The following is a 26411-nucleotide window of genomic DNA, read 5'->3' as shown; positions in this document are numbered from 1 at the left end:
GATGACACTAGCTTGATAGTAAAGGATGTTGTGTGCAAGACTGACTCGGTGTCAAGTAGAGCAGTACATGACCTCAGTTCATGGCTTGTAGAAAATAAACTAACGTTAAATCACAATAAGACTCAGTTTTTAAAGTTCCTGACACACAATTCAACAAAACCTGACGTTTTAATCTCACAGAACGGGCATATGATTAGTGAAACTGAACAGTTCAAATTCCTAGGTGTTCAGATAGATAGTGAGCTGTCGTGGAAAGCCCACGTTCAGGATCTTGTTCAAAGACTTAATACTGCCATTTTCACTATTCGAACGGTATCGAAAGTGAGTGATATTTCGACACGTAAATTAGTCAACTTTGCTTATTTTCATGTACTTATGTCGTATTGTATTATGTTTTGGGGTAACTCTTGCCATTCTAGAAGGATATTTTTGGCTCAGAAACGGGCGGTTCGGGCAATAAGTGGTGTGAGTTCACAAACCTCTTGTCGACCTCTTTTCACGAGTCTGGGTATCCTGACATTGGCCTCTCAATATGTATATTCCTTATTGTCGTTTCTTGTTACCAATATTAGTTTATTTCCAAGAATAAGCAGCTTTCACTCGGTTAATACTCGGCAGAAATGGTTCAAATGGCTCTGAGCACTATGGGACTCAACTGCTATGGTCATAAGTCCCCTAGAACTTAGAACTACTTAAACCTAACTAACATAAGGACATCACACACATCCATGCCCGAGGCAGGATTCGAACCTGGACCGTAGTGGTCGTGCGGTTCCAGACTGTAGCGCCTTTAACCGTTTGGCCACTCCGGCCGGCTAATACTCGGCAGAAATCAAACCTCCATTTGGATCGGACTTCCTTAACTCTTGTGCAAAAAGGTGTGCAGTATACTGCTGCATCGATTTTCAATAAGCTGCCACTCGAATTCAAAAATCTTAGCAGTAATCCACGCGCTTTCAAATCGAAACTGAAGAGTTTCCTCATGGGTCACTCCTTCTGTTCTGTCGAGGAGTTCCTTGAAAAATTAAGATGATTCTCATTGTATTGCTGATAGCGTTTGCTTAAACTTATGGACTGATTTTCTTTTAGGTTCATGAACATTTATTTTTATCTGTTATTACTTTTTATGTTTTAAGTTCGTGTACTGACACGTTCCATGACCTTGGATATTTGCTCCTCAATTTGGCCCTACGGAACTTGACACTTAAATAATTAAATAAAAATATTCGAGCGGTTCTAGGCGCTACAGTCTGGAACCGCGCGACCCCTACGGTCGCAGGTTCGAATCCTGCCTCAGGCATGGATGTGTGTGATGTCCCTCGGTTAGTTAGGTTTAAGCAGTTCTAAGTTCTAGGGGACTGATGACCACAGAAGTTAAGTCCCATAGTGCTCAGAGCCATTTGAATCTGACACACATGAAGCAGATGGTCTCGCGTTATCGAATTCGCAGCTTCAACAATGAGATGTCGCATACCTTCAAGAGGGTCAGGCATAGGGGGTAGAAATGAAGGGGTCAAAAACGCGGTCTTTGACGTAACCCCACAGACCGTATGCGAGTATTTAACTACACAGGCCGGGCCGCTTGGCCGAGCGGTTCTAGGCGCTTCAGTCCGGAACCGCGCGACTGCTACGGCCGCAGGTTCGAATCCTGCCTCGGGCCTGGATGTTTGTGATGTCCTTAGCTTAGTTAGGTTTAAGTAGTTCTAAGTTCTAAGGGACTGATGACTTCAGATGTTGAGTCCCATAGTGCTCCGAGCCATTTGAAACATTTTTGAACTATACAGAAAGAAACGTAAGTTAGTTACAAACTGCGGCGTGCACACACTGTATTCGACTTACAACGGTCACTACAGATATTTGGATTTCGGTTACGGCATGTTCACTATGACCGCCATCACTGGCAATGATGTGGCGCAGACGAATAGCGAAATTGTACAAGACTCGTGAAGTATCGGAACACTGATACTGTCGATGACCTCCTGAAGTACTGTTTTCTCTTCAGCAGTGGGTTTGGGTTTATTTCTGTACACCTTGTCTTTAATATAGCCCCACAAAAAGGAGTCGCATGTGAGCGGACGATTTGGATGGGATTCGGTTAATGAAAAGGGGACACACAATTCAAGGTTTATTTCCCCAAAAGAATTAATTAATTGTAATATATTACATTGCGGCTTACAAATTTCAGTGACACAAACAAATCAAGCTGCTTACAATATGAGGTAATAAAAATGCTATACGCCACAGGTGAACAGAGGAACTTATTTGTGTCGTTTGAATCACTGCCAAACAAAACTGTTTACAATTTGATACTTTAACAAATAATCATTGTGCATCAAACCACTTACTTTCACCTAATACAGTTAAATTTTATAATGTGAAGCACAAATGTATAATTTACAATTAATTTTTCAGTCGAAGTGACTCCTTCCTATACTTTCTTTAAAAGCGATAAAATTTCCAAAAGGTATCTCAGTTAAAAATGCCCTAGAACCCTTAACACAACAACACGTACATGACCAGCTCAAATAATAAATATGTGTACGGCAAAGCCCAACATTTGGTTCCTTACAGAAAGTTTGCTGATTTCAACAGCGCAGACCACACTCAAACTCTAGCCAACATGGGCAGCTTGCCGGTCAAAACATGTTACGACTACGGCAGCGGGCAAACTTGCATACCGTAGGTAATAAAAGAACCCAGGTCACCTAGTAATCTTACCAAAATCAGTTTACACGAAGGAGGAAGAGGGGGAAGCGGAAACATAATAAATACCATACGCAAGTGCACTTGGCAAACCTACTACTAAAATACAGTATAAAAGGATCTCAATTAATGACAAAATCCGGAATAGACCCGGAAATATTGCACCTGAGCGCTAGTAGCCAAAATAAGGTTGACAGATACCAAGGTCTGACGACATCTTAGGGCTAACTGTCTCAACAAATGAATAAGAGTAAAAGAACAAGCAAATGGCAATGCCCAAGAATTTAAATAGGATTAAGTACACACGAGGATAAAAACAATTGCTAGCACCTTTGACATAGTCTTAGGCTTAATTGACACTACAAATAAATAAAGGTAAATGAACAGGCAAATGACAAAAAATGGTTCAAATGGCTCTGAGCACTATGGGACTTAACATCTATGGTCATCAGTCCCATAGAACGTAGAACTACTTAAACCTAACTAACCTAAGGACAGCACACAACACCCAGTCATCACGAGGCAGAGAAAATCCCTGACCCCGCCGGGAATCGAACCCGGGAACCCGGGCGTGGGAAGCGAGAGCGCTACCGCACGACCACGAGCTGCGGACAGGCAAATGACAATGCCCAGAAATTTAAGTAATAATAAGCAAGCACAAGGCTAAAAGCAATTGCTAGCAACTTAACAACCACACACAAAAATATCGGACTGCTGCCACATCATAAAACGGAACAGGTGCGCGCGCAGTCCGCAGCAAGCCAGAAAACCAATAACACACACTCCAACAACCGAGCCAGCCTGACCACAGTAATTTCAACTCAGAATCGGGGCGCGTGGCCACACCGGATCCACGCAAAACACACACTGCCAAATAATTCCCACCAACAGATACGGCTGCCCCCCTGGCGGGAAAACGGCGGCGACACACCAGCAGAAAACTCAACACCTAGACTCCGGCCAAAACGGAATGACGCAGAAAATATAAACAACAGCTCAATTAAGGTGAAACGAACCCCGTCACGCAGACCGGACAGAGCAAACACACAGAAAGCCGGCCCTGCAGTCCTCACAACTCCTGGGTGCGGAAACCCAAGCGATATCGTGGCACCCTTTTCAAAGGCGGAGAACCTCGAGCAATCGCGTGCGGGGATCCATCAGTTGTTCACTACATCACATCAGCAACACGCCACACCACCCAACGGCCAAATCAACGAGGCCCGCCAACAACGAGACCACACCTCCGGGGCGGAAGGCAAAATACTACCAGCTCGGTGCGAATCCAACTGCCGAGCATAGCGCGCGCGGTCCCCCGCGAAAAACTCTCCAGAGGGCAGCAGCCGCATCAGCGCCTGCGCAGGCCGATCCAGACGGAAACAGAAATACAAGTCGCTATCGATAGTGCTGGATACGCAACGCGCCAGAGAAATGGCACAGCATGTGTTCAAATCCGGAGAATATGGCGGGACAATTGAGGTCCATGGCAGTGGACTCCGGGTACCCTACAGCCAGAATGCGATCCCAAAAGTGCTCCTCCAAGACATCAAAGACTCTCCTGCTTTCATGGGTTGGTTCTCCGTCTTGCATGAACCACATCTTGTCGAAATCAGTGTCACTTTGGATAATGGGGTGAAATCACCTTCAGAAAGCTTCAGGTACTGTTCGGTAGTCACCGTCAAATCGTAGGATATAGTAGCGATTATTCCGTTACTGGACACTGCACACCACGCAGTCACCCTTTGAGGGTAAAGAGACTTCTCGATCGCGGGACGCGGATACCCAGTCCCCCAAATGCTCCAATTTTGATTATTGACGAACCTATCCAAATGAAAGTGGGCTCGTCGCTAAACCAACCAAACATGCTCACGCTAATTTCTATCAAGCCCCGCGGCCAACCGTGCAGTTTGAATGCCCTAAGGCAAACTGTTCAGAAGTTATAACGATTTTATTTTATGTAGTTCAATTATTGTCACTCTGCATTAAAGTTACAAGTTGTGAGGTCTGGAGAGGCCACTGGTGACGAAGTTCATCTTACGCTCGCCCTCTTCAAAGACAACGTTGGAATGGACTCATTCAGGTAACGTCAGACGTGCTTAGATAGAATTATGGACCGTTATAGAGACAGGAACCAGGTTTTAAATTGTAAGACATTTCCAGGGACAGATGTGGACTCTGACCACAATCTATTGGTTGTGAACTGTAGATTAAAACTGAAAAAACTGCAAAAAGGTGGGAATTTAAGGAGATAGGACCTGGGTAAACTGACTAAACCAGAGGTTGTAGAGAGCTTCAGGGAGAGCATTAGGAAACGATTGACAGGAATAGAGGAAAGAAATACAGTAGAAGAAGAATGAGTAGCTTTTAGGGATGAAATAGTGAAGGCAGCAGAGGATCAAGTGGGTAAAAAGATGAGGGCTAGTAGAAATCCTTGTGTGTCAGATGAAATATTGAATTTAATTGATGAAAGGAGAAAATATAAAAATGCAGTAAATGAAGCAGGCAAAAAAGAATACAAACGTCTCAAAAATGAGATCGACAGGAAATGCAAAATGGCTAAGCAGGGATGAACAAATGTAAGGATGTAGAGGCTTACCTCACTAGGGATTAGATAGATACAGCCTACAGAAAAATTAAAGAGACCTTTGGAGAAAAGAGAACCACTTGTATGAATATCAAGAGCTCAGATGTAAACCCAGTTCTAAGTAAAGAAGGGAAAGCAGAAAGGTGGAAGAAGTCAATAGAGGGTCTATACAAGGGCTATGTACTTGAGGACAATATTATGGAAATGGAAGAGGATGAAGATGAAATGGGAGATACGATACTGCGTGAGGAGTTTGACAGAGCACTGAAAGATCTGAGTTGAAACAAGGCCCCGGGAGTAGACAACTTTCCATTAGAACTACTGACAGCCTTGGCAGAGCCTGTCCTGACAAAACTCTACCATTTGGTGAGAAAGATGTATGAGACACACGAAATACCCTCAGACTTCAAGAAGAATATAATAATTCCAATCCCAAATAAAGCAAGTGCTGACAGATGTGAAAATTAGCGAACTATCAGTTTAATAAGTCACGGCTGCAAAATACTAACGCGAATTCTTTGCAGACGAATGGAAAAACTAGTAGAAGCTGACCTCGAGGAAGATCAGTTTGGATTCCGTAGATATATCGGAACACTTGAGGCAATACTGACCCTACGACTTATCTTAGAAGCTAGATTAAGGAAAGGCAAACCTACGTTTCTAACATTTGTAGACTTAGAGAAAGCTTTGGACAACGTTGACTGGAATACTCTCTTTCAAATTCTGAAGGTGGCAGGGGTAAAATACAGGCTTTTTACAATTTGTACAGAAACCAGGTGGCAGTTATAAGAGTCGAGGGACATGAAAGGGAAGCAGTGGTTGGGAAGGGAGTCAGACAGGCTGTAGCCTCTCCCCGATATTATTCAATCTGTGTATTGAGCAAGCAGTAAAGGAAACAAAAGAAAAATTCGAAGTTGGAGTTAAAATCCATAGAGAAGAAATAAAAACTTTGAGGTTCACCAGTCACATTGTAATTCTGTCAGAGACAGCAAAGGACTTGGAAGATCAGTTGAACGGAATGGATAGTGTCTTGAAAGGAGGATATAAGATGAACATCAACAAAAGCAAAACGAGGATAATAGAATGTAGTAGAATTAAGTCGGGTGATGCTAAAGGAATTAGATTAGGAAATGAGACACTTAAAGTAGTAAAGGAGTTTTGCTATTTGGGGAGCCAATTAACTGATGATCGTCGAAGTACAGAGGATATAAAATGCAGACAGGCAGTGGAAGGAAAGCGTTTCTGAAGAAGAGAAATTTGTTAACATCGAGTATAGATTTAGGCGCCAGGAAATCGTTTCTGGAAGTATTTGTATGGAGTGTAGCCATGTACAGAAGTGAAATATGGACGATAAATAGTTTGGATAACAAGAGGAGCTTTCGAAATGTGGTGCTACAGAAGAATGCTGAAGATTGCATGGGTAGATCACATAACTAATGAGGAGGTATTGAATAGGATTGGGAGAAGAGAAGTTTGTGGCACAACATGACTAGAAGAAGATATCGGTTGGTAGGACATGTTCTGAGACATCAAGGGATCACCAATTTGGTATTGGAGGGGAGCGTGGAGGGTAAAAACCGTAGAGGGAGACCAAGAGATGAATACAATAAGCAGATTCAGAAGGATGTAGGATGCCGTAGGCACTGGGAGATGAAGGAGCTTGTACAGGATAGAGTAGCATGGAGAGCTGCATCAGACCAATCTCAGGACTGGAGATCACAACAACAACAACATAGAGACAGCACGGCTCAATATTTCTGCAGGGGCTTCTAACGACTTGTTGGGCCCATGCCACGTCGAGTTGCTACCCTTCGCAGAGCGTCAGGAGGTTCGACGCGATATCAGAAAGTATCCGTTGACATGTCACCTCAGTGTGAGAGTACCACCATTCAGGTTTCTACATCTGCACCTAGTTTTTCGCAAGCGCCTGACAGCGACACGTACGGCCACGGCGGGTTGCCGGTACGTGACCTGCAGGGGTTCGCCTCCCCTCTGGCGGCACGTGTCAGGTAATCAGCGGCAAGAGTGTGCACCTAACGAGCGCTGCAGAAGCAGTAGCAGAAGCAGAAGCGGAGCGTGCCCCCCAGCTCTGCCATTAGCGTGCGTCGCTAGGCGGCGGACGTGCAGCGGCGGCAGTCTACCTGCGCCCGGCTGGCGGGCCGGCGGGCGCGGGCGTTTCCATGGCGACGCAAGTACTTAACGCGTGTTGCTAGGGACAGCGGTTACATCTCAAACAACCGGTTTTCGGTTATATCGTTTTTTTTTTCACACCAATTCAATCAGAACACTAAAACCGATCAAAACAACCGGTTTATGAAATAACCGATTTTCCATGGGACACATCGCCATTGAGTGTTTTATTGCTTATTGAAGTGCAATCCAGGTTTCGGCCATTTATGCCATTTTCATGTATTTGATTTCATTTATTAACATATATTGCAGGATATTTAAGACGTTATCAAGCTCAAAGTTGGCCATAAATTAAGAAAAATCTTCGCTCCCCACGAAATGCCAAATGTAAAATCACATTTTGCATCTGTCATTTCGTGGGGAGCCAATATTTTTCTTAATTTATGGACAATTTTGAGCCTGAAAACATCTTAAATATCCTGCAATATATATTAATACATAAAATCAGATACTTGCAAATGGCTTAAAAGTCTGAAACCTAGGTTGTACTTAAATAAACAATAAAACACTCAGATGACTGTGTGTTCCTTTAAAAACTATTGTATCACTGTTGCTCAGCAACATCAATAACTGTCAACCGATTTTCTGTTTTTAATTCAAACAAAGATTGAAAAACTTCGACTCTCTCAGTTTTAAGATATATAATGAAAACATTAAATTAAACATACAAACAAAAGAAAAGATAGTCCGTTCAGTGTTCGCAGCTTTTCTCGAATAGTATTAAGGGGTTGAACATTACGGAAAACCATCAGTATTCTCCTCTTGATTCTAATTTTTCGAAATTCTGCACAAAAATCACGTTATAATCGAGAATCATAACACTGTTTGGTAATTACAGCTAATGAGTGTTAATGGATGAAAACTGATGCTGAAGAAGTCTGTTTTTTGTGTTAATTTGTCCGTTTTTAAGGGCTTCAACCATGTAAAGGCATACTGTGTAGACTCAGGCACCAGATCTGCTACTTTTCATTTCTATTGCATACTATGACTGAATTGTTAAGTTTTTGGTTTATTACTGTTACCATAATTGCCTTCCTCTTTTATTATTTCACAGAAAAGTCAGACAAATCTTTAAGGTTTTAAAGCAAATTAGGCATTATACTTCTCTGTTATAACGCTTCTTAAAAGTACTTCCAGGTTAGAGTTGGTGACACTCTGTAACACAACGTTTGGTTTCGCTCCGGAGCACGACGGGCATTCGGCAACGACATCAAAGAACTACCGTACAGACGAGGTGGGGGAAAGTCTTGCAGACTGGACGCACACTCGTACCTTAAGCCACATCACACGGCGACACAGAGGTCATTGTCTCAGCAGTGCCGTGTCACATATGCCACGCGTTTGTTGCTCGTTTCTCTCGGCTTTGTAATTAAAGTGGCACTGGTCGCTTTTCCCATTACGAGGTGCATTCAAGATATAAGGTCTCCGATTTTTTTTGCGGACTGGAAAGAGATAGAAACGTGCGCATTGTTTTAAAATGAGGCCGCATTCATTGTCAATACATCCCAGAGATGGCAGCACCGTACGGCAGATGGAATTTTACCGCCAGCGGCGAGAATGAGAACTGTTTTAAATACTTAAAATGGCGACGTTTTCCTTACTTGAACAGCGTGCAATCATTCGTTTTCTGAATTTGCGTGGTGTGAAACCAATTGAAATTCATCGACAGTTGAAGGAGACATGTGGTGATGGATTTATGGATGTATCGAAAGTGCGTTTGTGGGTGCGACAGTTTAATGAAGGCAGAACATCGTGTGACAACAAACCGAAACAACCTCAGGCTCGCACAAGCCGGTCTGACGACACGATCGGGAAAGTGGAGAGAATTGTTTTGGGGGATCGCCAAATGACTGTTGCTCAGATCGCCTCCAGAGTTGGCATTTCTGTGGGTTCTGTGCACACAATCCTGCACGACGACCTGAAAATGGGAAAAGTGTCATCGAGGTGGTTGCCACGAATGCTGACGGACGACCACATGGCTGCCCGTGTGGCATGTTGCCAAGCAATGTTGACGTGCAACGACAGCATGAATGGGACTTTCTTTTCGTCGGTTGTGACAATGGATAAGATGTGGATGCCAGTTTTCAATCCAGAAACAATGCGCCAGTCACCTCAATGGAAGCACACAGATTCACCGCAACCAAAAAAATTTCGGGTAACCGCCAGTGCTGAAAAAATGATGGTGTCTATGTTCCGGTACAGCGAGGGCGTAATCCTTACCCATTGCGTTCCAAAGGGCACTACAGTAACAGGTGCATCCTACGAAAATGGTTTGAAGAACAAATTCCTTCCTGCACTGCAACAAAAACGTCCGGGAAGGGCTGCACGTGTGCTGTTTCACCAAGACAACGCACCCGCACATCGAGCTAACTTTACGCAACAGTTTCTTCGTGATAACAACTTTGAAGTGATTCCTCATGCTCCCTACTCACCTGACCTGGCTCCTAGTGATTTTTGGCTTTTCCAACAATGAAAGACACTCTCCGTGGCCGCACATTCACCAGCCGTGCTGCTATTGCCTCAGCGATTTTCCAGTGGTCAAAACAGACTCCTAAAGAAGCCTTCGCCGCTGCCATGGAATCATGGCGTCAGCGTTGTGAAAAATGTGTACGTCTGCAGGGCGATTACGTCGAGACGTAACGCCAGTTTCATCGATTTCGGGTGAGTAGTTAATTAGAAAAAAAATCGGAGGCCTTAGAACTTGAATGCACCTCGTATCTATAATAACGCAGTGAGTCAAAAAAAATGTAAATTTTATGAATAAAAAGTACTCCTTTCTTAAAAAGTTTGTAACACTGAGAATGCAGATAAAATATCTTTGCACCATCCAAAATTTTAGGCATTAATATCCCTTAATAACTTGTAGTGTGCTTCTGATTCTGAAGCTGTAAGCTTTCTTACAGAAACTATATTCGATAAATAATCGATTTAATAGTGTATTTATTTATGGTGAATATGACTGATCGTAATTATAATGAAAATATTGTAATTTGCTGGGTAATAGCCATTTCTATCAAACGTATCGAGAGTAACGGCGAAATGGTGGTAGCTGTGCCGTGTTTATCTTTGCGTATGGAGAGTCTGTCTCGTTGCGAACAGAGAGGAAGCAGAGCAGCTTGAGTGATGGAAGAGTGCGGAAGTGTTTGTTGGGCGCTCCGACCTACGCGGTGTGCAGTTTTGATCGCGCCAGTGTAGCCGCGCCCGGCTCTTTAACCGCGAGTATTGAGAACGCGGTAGGTGTAGTAAGGCGGAGGCAGCTGCAATTTTAAACGTTGCCTGTCCCATAATTATCCGTGGCTCTGGAGACGACTCGGGCAGCAGCAACAGCGGCAGCTCACCATTGTCGTCGGGTACATTCTTCGTCGTCCGCACGGCTACAACATCGTAAGACTGTTAACCGACAAATATAGAAATGTAGAGGCTTCGCCCAGTTACAATTCTTTTACACATTATGACCAACATGAATAGTAATTGCAATAATGACACGGCTTCTGGTGCAGAACACCGCTGAGACGATTTCTCCTTGCCACTGTTACACGGCTACGTCCATGTTCAGGTAACAGGGTAAGAGAAAGAAGGTTCTACAAAGTGACACAAATGAGTTAAAAAGGTTTTACTTAGTTTTGTGACTTGTTGAATGATTAAGTCTGCAACACTGCATGTAACATAACACAAAACGGCCCTCGTTCGTTATGTGCAAATAATCGTAGGTGAACTTCACAGTACATACCAAATGAAATTTACAACAGCTATCTCTTCCTTTCTAAGAGTTCACTAAACGACGTTCCCTGTCTAAGTCAGCCCTGGACGTTGATCTGTAATAAAATGGGCCAGAGCTGCTCTTCTATCTTCGATGTAGGCTTCTGTTCATTGCCGTAGGGTCATTGCCGGATTGTACTCGGCCGGCAATTGGCCGAGGCGAAGTCGACATCTTCATCTTCAGCGCCGTCCGTAGCGCTGGTGGAACTCGCTCAGTGTCACCAGCTCCCACATTCGCGCCTGTGGTGCTTTTACCCTGGCTGTGTCTTGCTCGCACGACGCAGCAATATTAATGAAAAAATTTTCATTTGTTGAAAAAGAAAGTAAAGCATTTTTCTCAAAGTGAAAAACTTGTAAATCTGTGTATGGACGAGGTAGCATTAATGTTTCATCTGAGGTTGTCACTGAGTTTGAAGATTTTCGTGATACACGAACCCCAAAAATTGCCAACAGTGTTCTCGTAGTAACGATAAATAGCTTGATTTCACAATTTAGGCAGCCATTAACTTTTTTTTTCTAATGAATGTGTGGCTGCTGATGTACTGAGTAAAATTTATGTCTGGTGTGTGGAAGAGAGATCTTTTGTAACTTGCGAGGTAAAAAAGATTTCTTTCTTATATGACACGATACTTTGCATGAAATGGAAAGAGACAGGTTTGGTACAGTTTCATGGAAAGACAAAGTGTTGCTGTATGAGAGTGTTAATAAACGCAGTTTCAGATTAGTTCCTAAAGTGACTAAGAAAGCCGTTTAGTTGCCTTCATTCTCAAAAGTGAAAATTATGACTGCTGCAAGTGTGGTGAGTCAGGCTGTAGCAGCTGCTATTGAGTCGCTTGTATCTTGCAGTGTTATGCCAGTGACATTGTAAAAGTTCAAATAGCTCCAAGCACTATGGCACTTAACATCTGAGGTCATCAGTCCCCTAGACTTAGAACTATTTAAACCTAACTAACCTAAGGACAGTACACACATCCATTCCCGAGGCAGGATTCGAACCTGTGCTCGTGGCAGCCGCGCGGTTCCGGACTGAAGCGCCTAGAACCGCTCGGCCAAAACGACCGGCGGAGTCATTGTCCTCAGACATTATTACCAGGCAGGATCCCGTTCCTTTCCATGTAATCACCAAGTGTCGTAAGAACATGAAAATTGGTGAACTATTTACTGCCAGATTTGTGTTTTCGCTAATGACCAGCTGCAGTCTAAATTTTCTTCCTCGGTAACTCAAAAATGGTTCAAATGGCTCTGAGCACTATGGGACTCAACTGCTGAGGTCATTAGTCCCCTAGAACTTAGTACTAGTTAAACCTAACTAACCTAAGGACATCACACACATCCATGCCCGAGGCAGGATTCGAACCTGCGACCGTAGCGGTCTCGCGGTTCCAGACTGCAGCGCCAGAACCGCGCGGCCACTTCGGCCGGCTCCTCGGTAACTGTTCATTTTTGTATTGCGTAACAGAGGCTAAACTAATTTGCAAGTTTCAGTATTAACTTCATTCACTTAAAGTAAGGTAAAATTTCACTGGAAAAACTAATAACTAAAGACACAACACAAATTGAGTGTGCGCAGTTTCATTTTTTCTGAATTTAGCTTAGTGAGTGACTTCTGCTGGCTGGATATGTATTTTATTGTTGTTATATTAAAAGTAAAATCAGTTGCTCCTTTGCTTAAATTCACTCCAGTCTCTCAATAATCAAAAGTAAATTCCTTGTCTTTTTCTAAATTTTGCGTTACAGTACACTAAGGTTACTGAAAGTCATTTTTACATAACAAAGTTTACGTTCAGCCTGTCCTTTAGTTAACCAGTAACTCCATTCAACTTTACATTCAAAACTGAATATTTCAGAATAAGTAACAGCAGACTCAGTCCTTTCTGATTCATTTATTTTCTCGTGAACTGTTGTGCTGGAAATCCGTGACAACGTTCTGTTGCCACGCCAATGATTATTTGCTTAAATTCTATGCCGTTAGCTTTCTTAAGATTCTGGAGATTCATTGCACTAGCGGGCTGGCGATCGTTTAATTATCCCCTTTTTACCTAATCAGTGTTTTCTTTGTGTTATCAGCTATTTTTGTAGTAAATTTTACGTGGTAACCTTTTTCCTCCCAGTGTGGTTCGTGAGCTATTGCACTATATTCCACACATTTCAAAATTATCATCAGTATTTAGTTGAAGCTTAGAATAGATTCTTCCCTCAGAAGAGTCTGTTATACACTTTCCTCCAAGTAACTGGCGTTATTTTCCTTCGGTAACGATAGCGTTACTCACTGTAAAATTCCATTAGGCATATGCGATCACGGTCAGTTATATCGCAATCCAGTATGCCGATTAGAAAGGGGGAGGCTACAACGTTTGTTTGAAAACGTTGTAGTACTGCTGCTTTGGCTAACTAATATTTCGGTTTTTTACTCGGTTATATCACAACACCTGTTATAACCGAGACCACAGAAATACGTAAAAAATATCGGTTATTCAGAGCTAAAGACGGTATTGTTTTAAGCGGCCGGCTTTTCCCATCCCTAGGACGTTCACGTCGAACTCGAGCAACTATTCCACAACGTCATTAGAATGCAGCGAGTTAGCAGAAAAGAGATTAGCGCTGTTGTAGGAAAATTCAATCATGCGAGGATTCGACTGGCGGGGGAAGCGTTGGCCTACTACTAATTGCATTCCGAAAAGTGGTTTCGGCTTAACAAGTAATGTACTTAGTAATATATGCAATGCATCACTGGCCCAGGAATTTTTCTCCATACCGGTTAAAATATCCAGTTATTAAACCGCTTCATAAGATAGGTGACACGATAGACTTAAACAATTATCGTTCAGTTTCCTTACAGACATATTTTTCCAACATTCGAAAAAAGTAACGTAGTCAAGATTACTCGCACACTTAAATGCAAACAACTTACTTGATGTATCACAGTTCGGATTCCAGTAAGGTTGATCGACGGAGAGCACTTTTTATACATTCATTTCTCTACTATTACAAGACTTAAATAATAATACATATCCAGTTGACATGTTTTGATATTTTCAAGGCGTTTGACCGTGTAGATCAAGATTTTCTCTTAGAAACACTCTAGTTTTATGGAGCTGATGCTTTACACGCAGTTGGTTTGAACGGTACTTGACAAAATGTTGTGCAGAATAATTCAGACAATTTCGGAAACGTATGAATTAGTAACTTTGATGGTGGGGGGGGGGGGGGCGGGGGAGAGGAGGGGAAACCACTAAGGGAACTTCACAGAGTTCAACTTTCGGTCCACTCCTATTGCTTATACATCCAAATGAGAATCCACTTAACATTCAACAAGCGAAAATGGTACTCTGAAAATTGAGTCACCCTAAACATTGGAGAAAACACACCACATAAGTTCTCCATAACAAATAGATTCATACTAACAATTCATGTAGTTCACGATTAGCAGTCAGGAAGTTGAGTAGAATGCTCCAATTTCTGGGTTTACATACTGATGAAATCTTGAAAAGAAGATGTGTATCAATGAGCTTCTCAAACACTTACTTTCAGCTACCTTTGCTCTTCTTATAACTGCCGATCTTGAAAACAAACGTATCACTCTCCTAAGATATTTAGCTTATTTCTTCTCAGTGATGTCGTACGCAATAATCTTCTGAGATAACTCGTTGCTTAGAAAGAAAGTATTGATCGGTCAAAAAGGAGCAGTAAGTAAGATATGTGCTGTTCGCCTACGGGCGTCATGCAGATACCTCTTCAAGAAGCTAGGCATTTTGACTGTGTCGTCACAATGCATACATCCTCTAACGAAATTCTTCACAAATAATCAATCGCAATTTGAGAAGACATTCACCTACATACCTACAACACTGCAGGGAAAAAGACCTTTATTACTCATTGTTAAAGCTGTCACTGGATCTGAGAGGAGTTCAATATGCAAAAGTAAAAGTTTTTGGTCATTAGCCAAGCAACATAAAATTTCTGACAGGGAGCGTACCAAGTTTTACATCTAATTTAAAATTATTTCTCCTGGACAAACCCTTTTCTACCATTGAGCACTATCTGATTAAAAAGTGGTAGCCAGAACAAAATATAAGTTAATTCCAAGAGTAGATCTAAAAATAATGAGTGTTTATTGATGTTAACAGCTATCGTGTATACATACGCTGTGAATTGGCTCGTTCCACGTAATTTCAATAAACATCATTCAAATGTCCTATGGAACACGTAACTAACTAATTAGCAACGGGTAACCGGTTTTGCTCGATAATCCCAATATTTCGGTAATTGTTTAGACTTTCACCTCTTCGTGACACTCTTTCACTTACTCAATATTCAGCAACATACTACACTATACGAGGTGTTTAAAACAAGTGGCACATATTGCTTAAAACAAGTGTCACATATTGCTAGAGGAGATAGTATCAAAACTAGAAGAAAAGTTCTTAGAACCTGTTGAGATTTGGACCAATCAGTCCAGTTATTCCCATGTGCCCATTATATAGATACTGTGTTAAGAGCTCCATGTTGACTCGTCCTTCATTGCAGTGAATGACACTGTCTTTCACTACACCTGGCGCCTGTAGGATTCCGTGACCTGCGGTTCTGACACGCTGCTGTTACGCCAGTACAAAAAAATGGCTCAAATGGCTCTAGGCTCTATGGGACTTAACATCTGAGGTCATCAATCCCCTACACTTAGAACTACTTAAACCTAACTGGCACGTCAGCACATGGTCGATAGGTTGCGCATATACCACTCCTTCTCAATGTCCCCATAGATAGAAATCCAAAAATTCAGGTCTGAGAAGGACATGATACTGTACCCACCGGAACTCTTCGACTAGTCCATCGTCGCTGAGACGCTGCAGTGAGGTACAGTCGCGCTATCTGTAGAAAATGTGGTGGTTCGTAAACCAAAGCAGTTGCCTTTGTGCAAGTGTAACGTTCTCTAATAGCGCTCGTGATTCATCACGCAGAAATCGGTAACGTACAGCACCTGTTAATCTGTTCGTCATAGTTTATGGCCCCACGACTCTGTCACCGACAATTCCCGCCCAGGCATTGAAACTACCGGGATCCTAATGCTTCACCTCCTTGATTGCTACAGGATTTGCATTTGCCCACCTGAGTGTATTCAGGTGATTTGCATTGACATCTCTTGCGAACCCTGTCTCACTTGTAAATAAAATTACAGCTGTCGAATGCGGATCTTCAGCGGCCCATATCTCAACGGGTATTGGGTTCCGCACGTATCGTTATTGGAACTTTTCTTCTATTTTGAACAGTACTACCTTAGGTGATTTTCTTAGACTCCCAATATAAACTCCAAAAAGTGACTATTGAGTAGCACAAATGCCTGGCTCTCACGCGGTTATCTTCCTTATCTAGAAGCACTTATAACATTTGAGGATTTCGCACATTACGATGATCATGTGGAGTTCTGCAGTGCGTTGACAGAGGTTGAAATTTCTAAATGACTTCTCTGAAGACAATGAAAAAGCAAAAGAAAATACCGTATCACGAAAAGAGAAAATCGCATGTCATTTACATCCGTAGATCAGAACTAGACGATGTAATTTCACCTTTCACAAGAATAGAAAATGCGACTGAGCAAACACGATCGAGATCACAGAAGCAGGAAGAGATCGTCGATTTCTTTGCAGAACAGAAGCCTTGTTCTGCATCTTTTGAATTTCGTGTGTGTCTTTTGTCTGAAATGTTAAACTGAGCAGAAATTCGCGAAAATTTAGGATATCCTTTATAAGGAGTACGAATGTTATTCATATTACGACACTATGTTTTGACTTTTAATTTGTGCATGATCTCTTTCTTGTGATATTTTCCTGCTTCAGCTTCGTTAAATCGAACTTTCAAATAAACGAAATTATTCTGTGGCCCCTTGAACTTAGAATTATCAAGAGTTGGTTTCATTTTCCGTGGATCGTTTGCACTATAAATCGTAATGACGTGGAACGGATCATTTTACATTCACATCGCACATTAATTCGTAAATGTGCACACACACGCACCTGATATGCTCCAAACGCAGCACATAAAAACGAAATTCTTTCGGGACTTATGCCTCGAGTTCTATTTGTGTTAGAAGGGTAGGGTCAAGTTGTTTGTATATCACCTGGGCTAGGCCTCATTCCTATACTCAACTGAAGGACCGTCTAAGAGTCACTATCGTACAGTACAGGATGAAACTGTGGATGTTACACACTTCCTCCTAATTATGTAAACGCAGGAAATCGGTTATTTCTTTTTGCATCTGATGTGGTCCACGGTGGGTTTTAAGGAGCTTATAGAGTCAATGTTAATTTATGGGCAGTTCCTTAGAAAACACCCCAGAAAGGATATTTTACCACTTTTTCGTACCAAAATCGAGCAACGGAGTCTAAAGTGCCTAGACACAGCAAATGACAGAAATTTTTGCGATGTGTTCCTAAGATCCCAATATCGTACAACTTTCAAAATTTTGTTGAAGTCTGTATCCGTTTGCGAGATACAGAGGGTGAATGATACCTGTAGTCTTTTACGACTGCGAGGTACTGGTAGGATCAGCTTCGCGAAACAACTCTTTTCTTATTTACTAAGTCCCAAAAATGGTTCTGAAAGTAGAGCCTACGTTCACTTGATTAGAACAAGTACCAAACAAAATTTTTGATTACTGGGTCAATTTAATTCAAATATTGATTAATTAAACTGATAAAAAGGCGCATGTTCATTGATCATTTGACGATTTAATAGACTACAATCCATATATCGTATATACAATAATCATGATAAATTTCGTTGAAACATTATTAAGGGTAGGTGAAAACTGATTGTTTTTAAGGATCCTCACTAGGATGCGGAATGGAACTGTGAGATGTAATTTTTCTTTCCTCATTAAAAGTAACTCACACACTCAGACGTAAAGTTAAAACACAGTTACTTGGAATGTTGGCTAGTGAATCTCGCTACATGGTACGTTATAAAACGCAACAACTGGACTGACATGTATGGGGGGGGGGGGGCAAGTCTGCTAAATAACCGGTTACAATTTATGAAGATCACTGATCACCCACACAATAAAAGATAAAATTTAGGAGAAACCCTCTACGCTCCGCATGTAAACTCACCGGGACAAAGCGCAACTGGCTTTGACGGTCAATTTCAGAGAGCAAAGCCCACTTCGGAAATTTCTTACAACTCAGTCATTTTGTAAATGAGTTTACCAAATGTGATGAAACTGAGGATTCAGTTCGAACCCGAGAGGTTGAGCCTCATGATTTACAAAGAAACGCACATGGTGCAGCAGAACAGGACCTACTAAGTCAGTGGGAATGAAACACAAATGGCACGGTAAATAAAATACTGCTTAAAAAAATGGTTCAAATGGCTCTGAGCACTATGGGACCCAACTGCTGCGGTCATCAGTCCCCTAGAACTTAGAACTACTTAAACCTAACTAACCTAAGGACATCGCATACATCCATGCCCGAGGAAGGATTCGAACCTGCGACCGTACCGGTCGTGTGGTTCCAGACCGTAGCGTGTAGAACCGCTCGGTCACTCTGGCCGGCAAAATACGGCTTAACACGAGCTTTCTGCAAAGGCGCTACACATTCATGATCGACATACGAAACGAATTAAAGCTGGCGCACTGCTCGTCCACGCAAAGTTGCAGTTGCACAAAGCTCTCATCGGATAAACTGAATACTAATTAAATTAATACCATTCGCTGACGGGAATAGCGGGTGCGGCACCATTATCAGTGCCACACATCAGAGTAACTACTGTAAACTCAAACAAAGCTAACTCTTACACAGTTCAGCTTAGCAACCATAAATACTGCTCAGAACACCCTTACTCACCGTCGTCCTAGGGAAGACGAAAAGTAACCTGGCCCGTTGCCACGACTAAACAGAAATCTGGAATAGCGCGGACAGCGAAAGCGGTATCTACCCGTGCCAACCTCACATTGAATGTTCACCAGTGGCCAAAGTAACCGATGTCCAAAGCTGTACACAAAAGTTGCTTAAATTGCTCGGGACCTGGTACCAAGGAAGGCAGGATTGGGTTACGATTGTGAATGGGACCGTAATCGAATGCTGTTCGTTAGTTTATTTTTCAATCACGTACAGTTTATTTAGAAACAACAACAAATAAAAGGTGACAATAAATTAAGAAGTGTTCCACGGCAGAAAGCCTTAATGACAAGAAATTCAAAACTACTCGTATATCTCAGCTGAAGGCTCGAATAGTGATAATTTAAAGCTGTTTCACGGCTGAAGGCCTGAGCAGCAATCTTAAGAACCAGTTAACTTCTTCTACTTGCAATTACAGTTATCAAATATTTTTAAAAGAACAGTCATCAAAATCTCACTGCCTTAATACAATTGTCTACTTAAAATTTTAAGACTAGTAACACTCACGGCCGAATGCCTTACTGACAACATTCAAACTACTTCTTGGCCGAGTAAATGTTTTTAGCGTTCAAAAGCGTGTAATAAGAATCATTGCGGTGTAAATTCAAGAATATCATGTAGAAACCTGTTCTAACCATTGCTTCTCAGTATAATTACTCCTTAATGAAATTTGTTGCGAGCAATATATCTTTATTTCCAATCAATAGCTCAATATATAGTATCAACACTAGGAATAAGAACAATCTACAGAGAGACCTAATATAAATTAACTTGGTCCAAAAAGGGGTCCAATATTCTGGAACACACATTTTCAATAAATTGCCAGCAACCATTAAAAATATGGTTTCAGGTAAAGCGTAGCTTAAACGGTTTTAAAGACGTTTTGACAGGCAACTCCATCTACTCTATAGATTAATATCTTAGCAGAGACTGTTAGGCCAGCTTAAGTAAAGATGTCTGTCAGATTTCAGTTTCGACAGCACTTGATCCCAACCTTCAAGATTAGGTATTTTGTACATATGATAAACATATTAATAGTGCATAACAATGTATCATTCCGAGAGCGTATTAATATAAGCTGTTCTAGTTTCCTGTATTGTATACACCTATTTGGACAGTCTCCTGAAAAACGATCAGAGTAGTAAGTGTTACATTCAAATGTTTTGTGTTTTTTATGTTATACTTTCTGGCATGTTCCACACCCAGGAGAATCATCTCATTTTTTGGGTCTGTGGAACGAAAACTACATCTAATCTATCCTAATCTAAGTCACACACACACACACACACACACACACACACACACACACACACACGTGGGCGCGGGGTCGTTATTTTGTGTTAAATTGGATGGCCGGCCATCGTTTTAAACCGCCGTCCTCAGGTACAGGAATCGAATGTCTTATCAGTGCGCCACCTATGCCAGAGACTCGCGTTTGTCAGCTGTTTTCGCCCAGTTTCTGTTTATCAGCCCGCATCTCGTGCTCGTGCGGTAGCGTTCTCGCTTCCCACGCCCGGGTTCCCCGGTTCGATTCCCGGCGGGGTCAGGGATTTTCTCTGCCTCGTGATGGCTGGGTGTTGTGTGCTGTCCTTAGGTTAGTTAGGTTTAAGTAGTTCTAAGTTCTAGGGGACATGACCATAGATGTTGTTAGCCGGCCGAAGTGGCCGTGCGGTTAAAGGCGCTCCAGTCTGGAACCGCAAGACCGCTACGGTCGCAGGTTCGAATCCTGCCTCGGGCATGGATGTTTGTGATGTCCTTAGGTTAGCTAGGTTTAACTAGTTCTAAGTTCTAGGGGACCAATGACCTCAGCAGTTGAGTCCCATAGTGCTCAGAGCCATTTGAACCATTTTTTTTCTGTTTATCAGTATCTGCCGTCACTACTAAAAACCATACAACTGTTAGAAAGGACGGCTAATATTCGTACATTAAAGAAAGATATTTAGTTAGTTGTTTTAAAAACGTAGTGATCATGATCTTTATATTTCCTCTACAAAAGTAATGTGTCAATTGATTTCGGAAAATATTTCATTTTCTCGATCGGTGTATGGTACAACGCAGCTAATTTTCTGGAATGTTTGTATTTTTGTCTACATTATTCACCATCAGGTTAGCTAATAATAATAAAACAAATCCAGTGACCAACGGTTATCGTTTCTGGCATGTCTAATTGTAAGAGTTTTGAATCTGAACTACTATAGTTAACTCTTCGGGAATATCTTCGTGGATGAAAGTAAGCGTTATAGTTGAAAATACGGAGATATGATATTTATCTAGTTTCTGCTTTTGCATAATGAATTTCTCAGCGTTACATTCACACGTCACGGATGCTGACGTTTACCTGAAACACTGGAGTACTCAACTTTCTGCTTACACTCTGCTGCTTGTAGCCTACTGGCACATACTTCTACATTTTCTTACGGATATGAATATCATGCACTTGTTACATAGTTTACGCATTTCTCCAGTGACAAGATGGTACATTCAGAGGATCAAGTCTTTCATAAGTAGCTGACTTCCACAGCCACGCGGTGGCAGTAATCAGTAAAGTTATTTAGATTATTAAAGAAAGTTTTTTTTAAGCCTATCTCTTTTTACGAAGTTTCCGATTCGTTTCAAAGGCGACGAGTCCTGTGATGTAACTGTGGAAAGTGACAGAAGATTGCGAACACAAGTATTCCCTGAACTTTTTCTCTTTTGAAATACGTTCCTTTTTCATTCGTGTTTCACTCTGGCAGATTCGGAAAGCTAAAGCTGATAGGACTCGAAGTTAATTTGAGAGACGATTGAGAAGGGAACAGACGTACGACAGATATATCACCCAACGTGTCACCGAAGCTGAAACCTTTGATGAACTTGGTTAACAGGATAATTAATGAACCTTACTGGAATGAGTAAAGAGAGACTTACTTGTTTTCAGACTTGAACAACCCTAAACGAAATAAGGAGACAAAGCTGATACGGTAAGACTCTCAGTTTAAGATAAGCTACTGAGATATGTGTTATCATAGCTCCTGTAACATAACGTGATGTAAAGTTTATAAAACCTATTTACTTACTCATTCGTTTATTTATTACTGACACAAAGACACAGTCTTGTTACCAGATGAGAACTGCATAATACGTATTGCAATTTTTGCAACAGTAACGTAATCTCTGTACATAAAAGGCAATGTACTGACTGACCGACTGACTCACCATCGCCCAGCCCGAACCGCTAAGGATAGAAGCTCGAAGTTTGGACAAGATGTGGCTCTTATATGGGAGGGGTCGTTTAAGGAGGAATTTTTCGAAATTTCAACCCTAAGGGTTTGAAATAGGGGATGAAGTGTTTCCTTGAAAAATGTCGCTTTTAAGGCAATTTTGAAGCTACACCTACGCAACTGGTATTCGCTATCTCGGTAGTAAAAAGAAATACGCGTTTCAGAATTTTTGGAAATTTAACATTATTAGGGGTGAAACAGTGGAGGAAGCTTTTTTCGAAAATATATTATTATTATTAAAGAACTACTAAGGTATTTTCAAGCCTCATATGGACACTGATATTTGACATATTGGTAATAAATAAAACAATACGTGTTTCAGGGTTTTTGGAAATTAAACCTCTAAGGGCGTGAGATAGGGGCTGAGATTTTTTATGAAAATATTTTATTATGAAAGCATTTTTAAAACTAAGTCTATGAAAATTTAAATTTTGATTCTCAGTTAAAAGTAAAAATATGCGTGTTTCGCTGTTTTCGGAAATTCAATCTCTAATGGGGTGAAATAGAACGTGAAACGTTTTATGAAAATATTTCATTGCGAAAGAATTTTATAAGTTAAATCTCTGAAGATTTGCGTTTGGCTTCACAGTTGCAGGTGAAAAAATACATGTTTCACTCTTTCTGGGAATACAGTCCCTATGGGATTGCCATAGGGGATTAAAATTTTGAAGAAAATATTTAATTACATTAATAAAAATTTAAAGCTAAACTTAAGAAAACTGGTACTTCACTTCTCAGTTAGATATAGAAAAATATTTGTTAGGGGGTGAAAGCTGAAGTGGAAATATATTCACAAGAACACAAAAGGCATAGTTAACAAAAACTTTGGACTCCATGCGCTAGAATCGCTTTTTGGTTTGAAGGATCATATATACATGGCCTTAATTAGTGTGAAAAGCTTAGAAGGCTTTGCATTTTGTGAACAATGTAGAAATTTGATGAAATGAAAACAAAACAAATTCCTGCAGGTCATACAGTTTACTCGAGCGAAGCACCGGGCTCTAATGTAGTGTTATGATAAAAACATTTTTACAGTGTGTTACGGTATAAGCACAGATATTGTGATCGTTGGTATCTTGATACGTACCAACTTTAGTCTAATAGTTTTCCTCTGCGTCTAAGTCTATCCCCAAACACGTCACATAATTTACTACGTGAGGTTTTCTACACGGTCATAACTGCACCACTAAGTGGACGTTGCCTGTCAGTATAGACTTACCATTTTGCGTCCACTCATCAACTCTTCAACACCTGACCTGCTGCCTTTGGATAATAAGTATTAATAGCTTGCTGTTGCCACGTGTACTTGCCAGTACTAACCAAATTAGAAACAAATTACTCATAATAGCTAAATTGTTTTTATCACTTGAGTCATCCTATAATCCCAATATACACTAATAAGCAAGAAAATTACGACCACCTACCTAACAGCGAGTATGTCCACCTCCGGTGCGGATAACAGCGGCGACATGTCATGGCTTCGAAGCAATGCGATCTTGGTTCATCGCTGGAGGGAGCTGGCACCATTTCTAAATCTACATCTACATCTTCACGGTTACTCTGCAGTTCACACTTAAGCGCCTGGCAGAGGGTTCATCGAACCATTTTCATACTACTTTTCTACCATTCTACTATCGAATGACGCGTGGGAATAAGGAAATCTTTCCGTACGAGCTCTGATTTCTCTTATTTTATTACGATGATCATTTCTCCCTACGTAGGTGGGTGTCAACAAAATATTTTCGCATTCGGAAGAGAAAGTTGGTGATTGAAATTTCGTAAATAGATCTCGCCGCAAAGAAAACCGCATTTGTTTCAGTGACTGCCACCCCAACTCGCGTATCATATCAGTGACACTCTCGCCCCTATTGCGCGATAACACGAAACGAGCTGCCATCCTTTGCACTTTTTCGATGTCCTCCGTCTATCCCACCTGTTAAGGATCCCATACCGCTCAGCAATATTCCAGCAGAGGACGGACAAGTGTAATGTAGGCTGTCCCTTTAGTGGGTTTGTCGCATCTTCTAAGTATTTTGCCAACAAAGCGCAGTCTTCGCCTTCATCACAGTATTATATACGCGATCTTCCCAATTTAAGTTGCGCGTGATTGTAATTCCTAGGTATTTAGTCGAATTGACAGCCCTTAGATTTGTACAATTTATCGTATACCCAAAATTTTGCGGATTTCTTTTAGTATCCATGTGGATGACCTCGCACTTTTCCTTGTTTCGTGCTAATTGCCAGTTTTCGACCCATACAGAAATTCCCTCTAGATCATTTTGTAATTGGAAAAGATCGTCTGATGATTTTACTAGACAGTCTACAATAAGTAACCTTGCTCCCGTTAATACCGGGGAGGGACGCGGTGAGCTCTGATGCCACGTTCAATCACATCCCAGATGTGTTCCATTGGGTTCACATCTGGCCACTCCATCATTCTCCTGGTCCTGTGACATGGCGCATTATCTTCTTGAAAACATGATCGTCAAAAACGAGGTGTACGTGGTCTGCACCCAGTGAACGATACTCGTTGGCCGTCATGGTTCCTTTTACGAGCCCCACTGGACTCATGGATGCCCACATGAATGTTCCCCAGAGCATAATGGGGCCTCCGCCAGCTTGACTCCATCCCGCAGTACAGGTGTCAAGGAGCTATTCAGCTGGAAGACGACGGAGTCGTGCCCATCCGTCGGCATGATGAAGAAGGTATCGGGATTTATCAGTCCATGCAACACTCTGCCACTGTGACAACGTCCAATGCCGATAGTCTCATGCTCATGTCAGTCGTAGTTGCCGATGTCGTGGTGTTAACATCGGCACATGCATGGGTCGTCGTTTGTGGAGGCCCATCGTTAGGAATGTTCGGTGCACTGTCAGACACACATGTACTCCGTCCATCATTAAGGGTCGATGTTAGTTCCTCCACAATTCGGCGCATGTACTGTTTTTCCAGTCTGCCCAACCTACGACGTCCAACATTTGTAAAGAGGGGTGGCAGGCCAACGTTTGAGTTTCACATTGGTTTCGGCAGGCGTTGAAGACACATCCCAGCACTCCTCAAATACCGACAAGTCGTGCAGTTTTCGAAATGCTCGTACCGAGCCCCGGGGGATAACGATCTGCCCTCGTTCAAACTCAAATATATCGCGCGCCTTCCCCATTCAGCAGACGGACACCACGCTCACTGATACGACATGCACCGTGAGTGTGTCTGACCAGCAGTCATTCCTCGCCAGGTGATGCTGCTCTCGCCTGGACAGGGTTTATAACGATAGCTGTTGTGGGTTGGCAGGAGAGCCAACACCGGGTACTAGAGGAAGCCGAAAGGCACACGTTTTAGCTCACGCAGGCTGGCGTGAGGTCTGGAACAGGACAAGGAATTTAGACTTTAGAAAAACGGACGTAGCTGGTGGAATACTTAACTTTAATCCATAAATGATGAGCGTCGCTCTTGACTGTACATGACTCAGTATCAATAGTAACTGGTAATGGTGCCTTGCTTGGTCGTAGCAAATGACGTAGCTGAAGGCTATGCTAACTATAGTCTCGGCAAATGAGAGCGTATTTTGTCAGTGAACCATCGCTAGCAAAGTCGGTTGTACAAGTGGGGCGAGTGCTAGGAAGTTTCTCTAGACCTGCCGTGTGGCGGCGCTCGGTCTGCAATCACTGATAGTGGCGACACGCGGGTCCCATCTATACTAACGGACCGCGGCCGATTTAAAGGCTACCACCTAGCAAGTGTGGTGTCTGGCGGTGACACCACAATAGCAGGTCAGTGGTTATAATACTCTGGCTGATTACTGTACTTCTGTAATTTTTCACCGGTAAAAATCCATATTTATACTGCTTTTGTTAAGCTTAAAACTTTTAATCAAAACCCCTCATGCTATACAGAAGTTCTCTTACACGGTAATTTATTTGGAATTAACTTTTTTTCCATTTTTCTTCAACTCAATTACATCTTCAAAGTTCTTTGAAGCATCGTAGTGTTGATAACTTCAAGCATCATACAGCATAACGTCA

The sequence above is a fragment of the Schistocerca americana genome, chromosome 8 (genome assembly GCF_021461395.2).
Source record: "Schistocerca americana isolate TAMUIC-IGC-003095 chromosome 8, iqSchAmer2.1, whole genome shotgun sequence".
Taxonomy (NCBI): domain Eukaryota; kingdom Metazoa; phylum Arthropoda; class Insecta; order Orthoptera; family Acrididae; genus Schistocerca; species Schistocerca americana.
Note: the sequence above shows the minus strand (reverse complement) of the source record.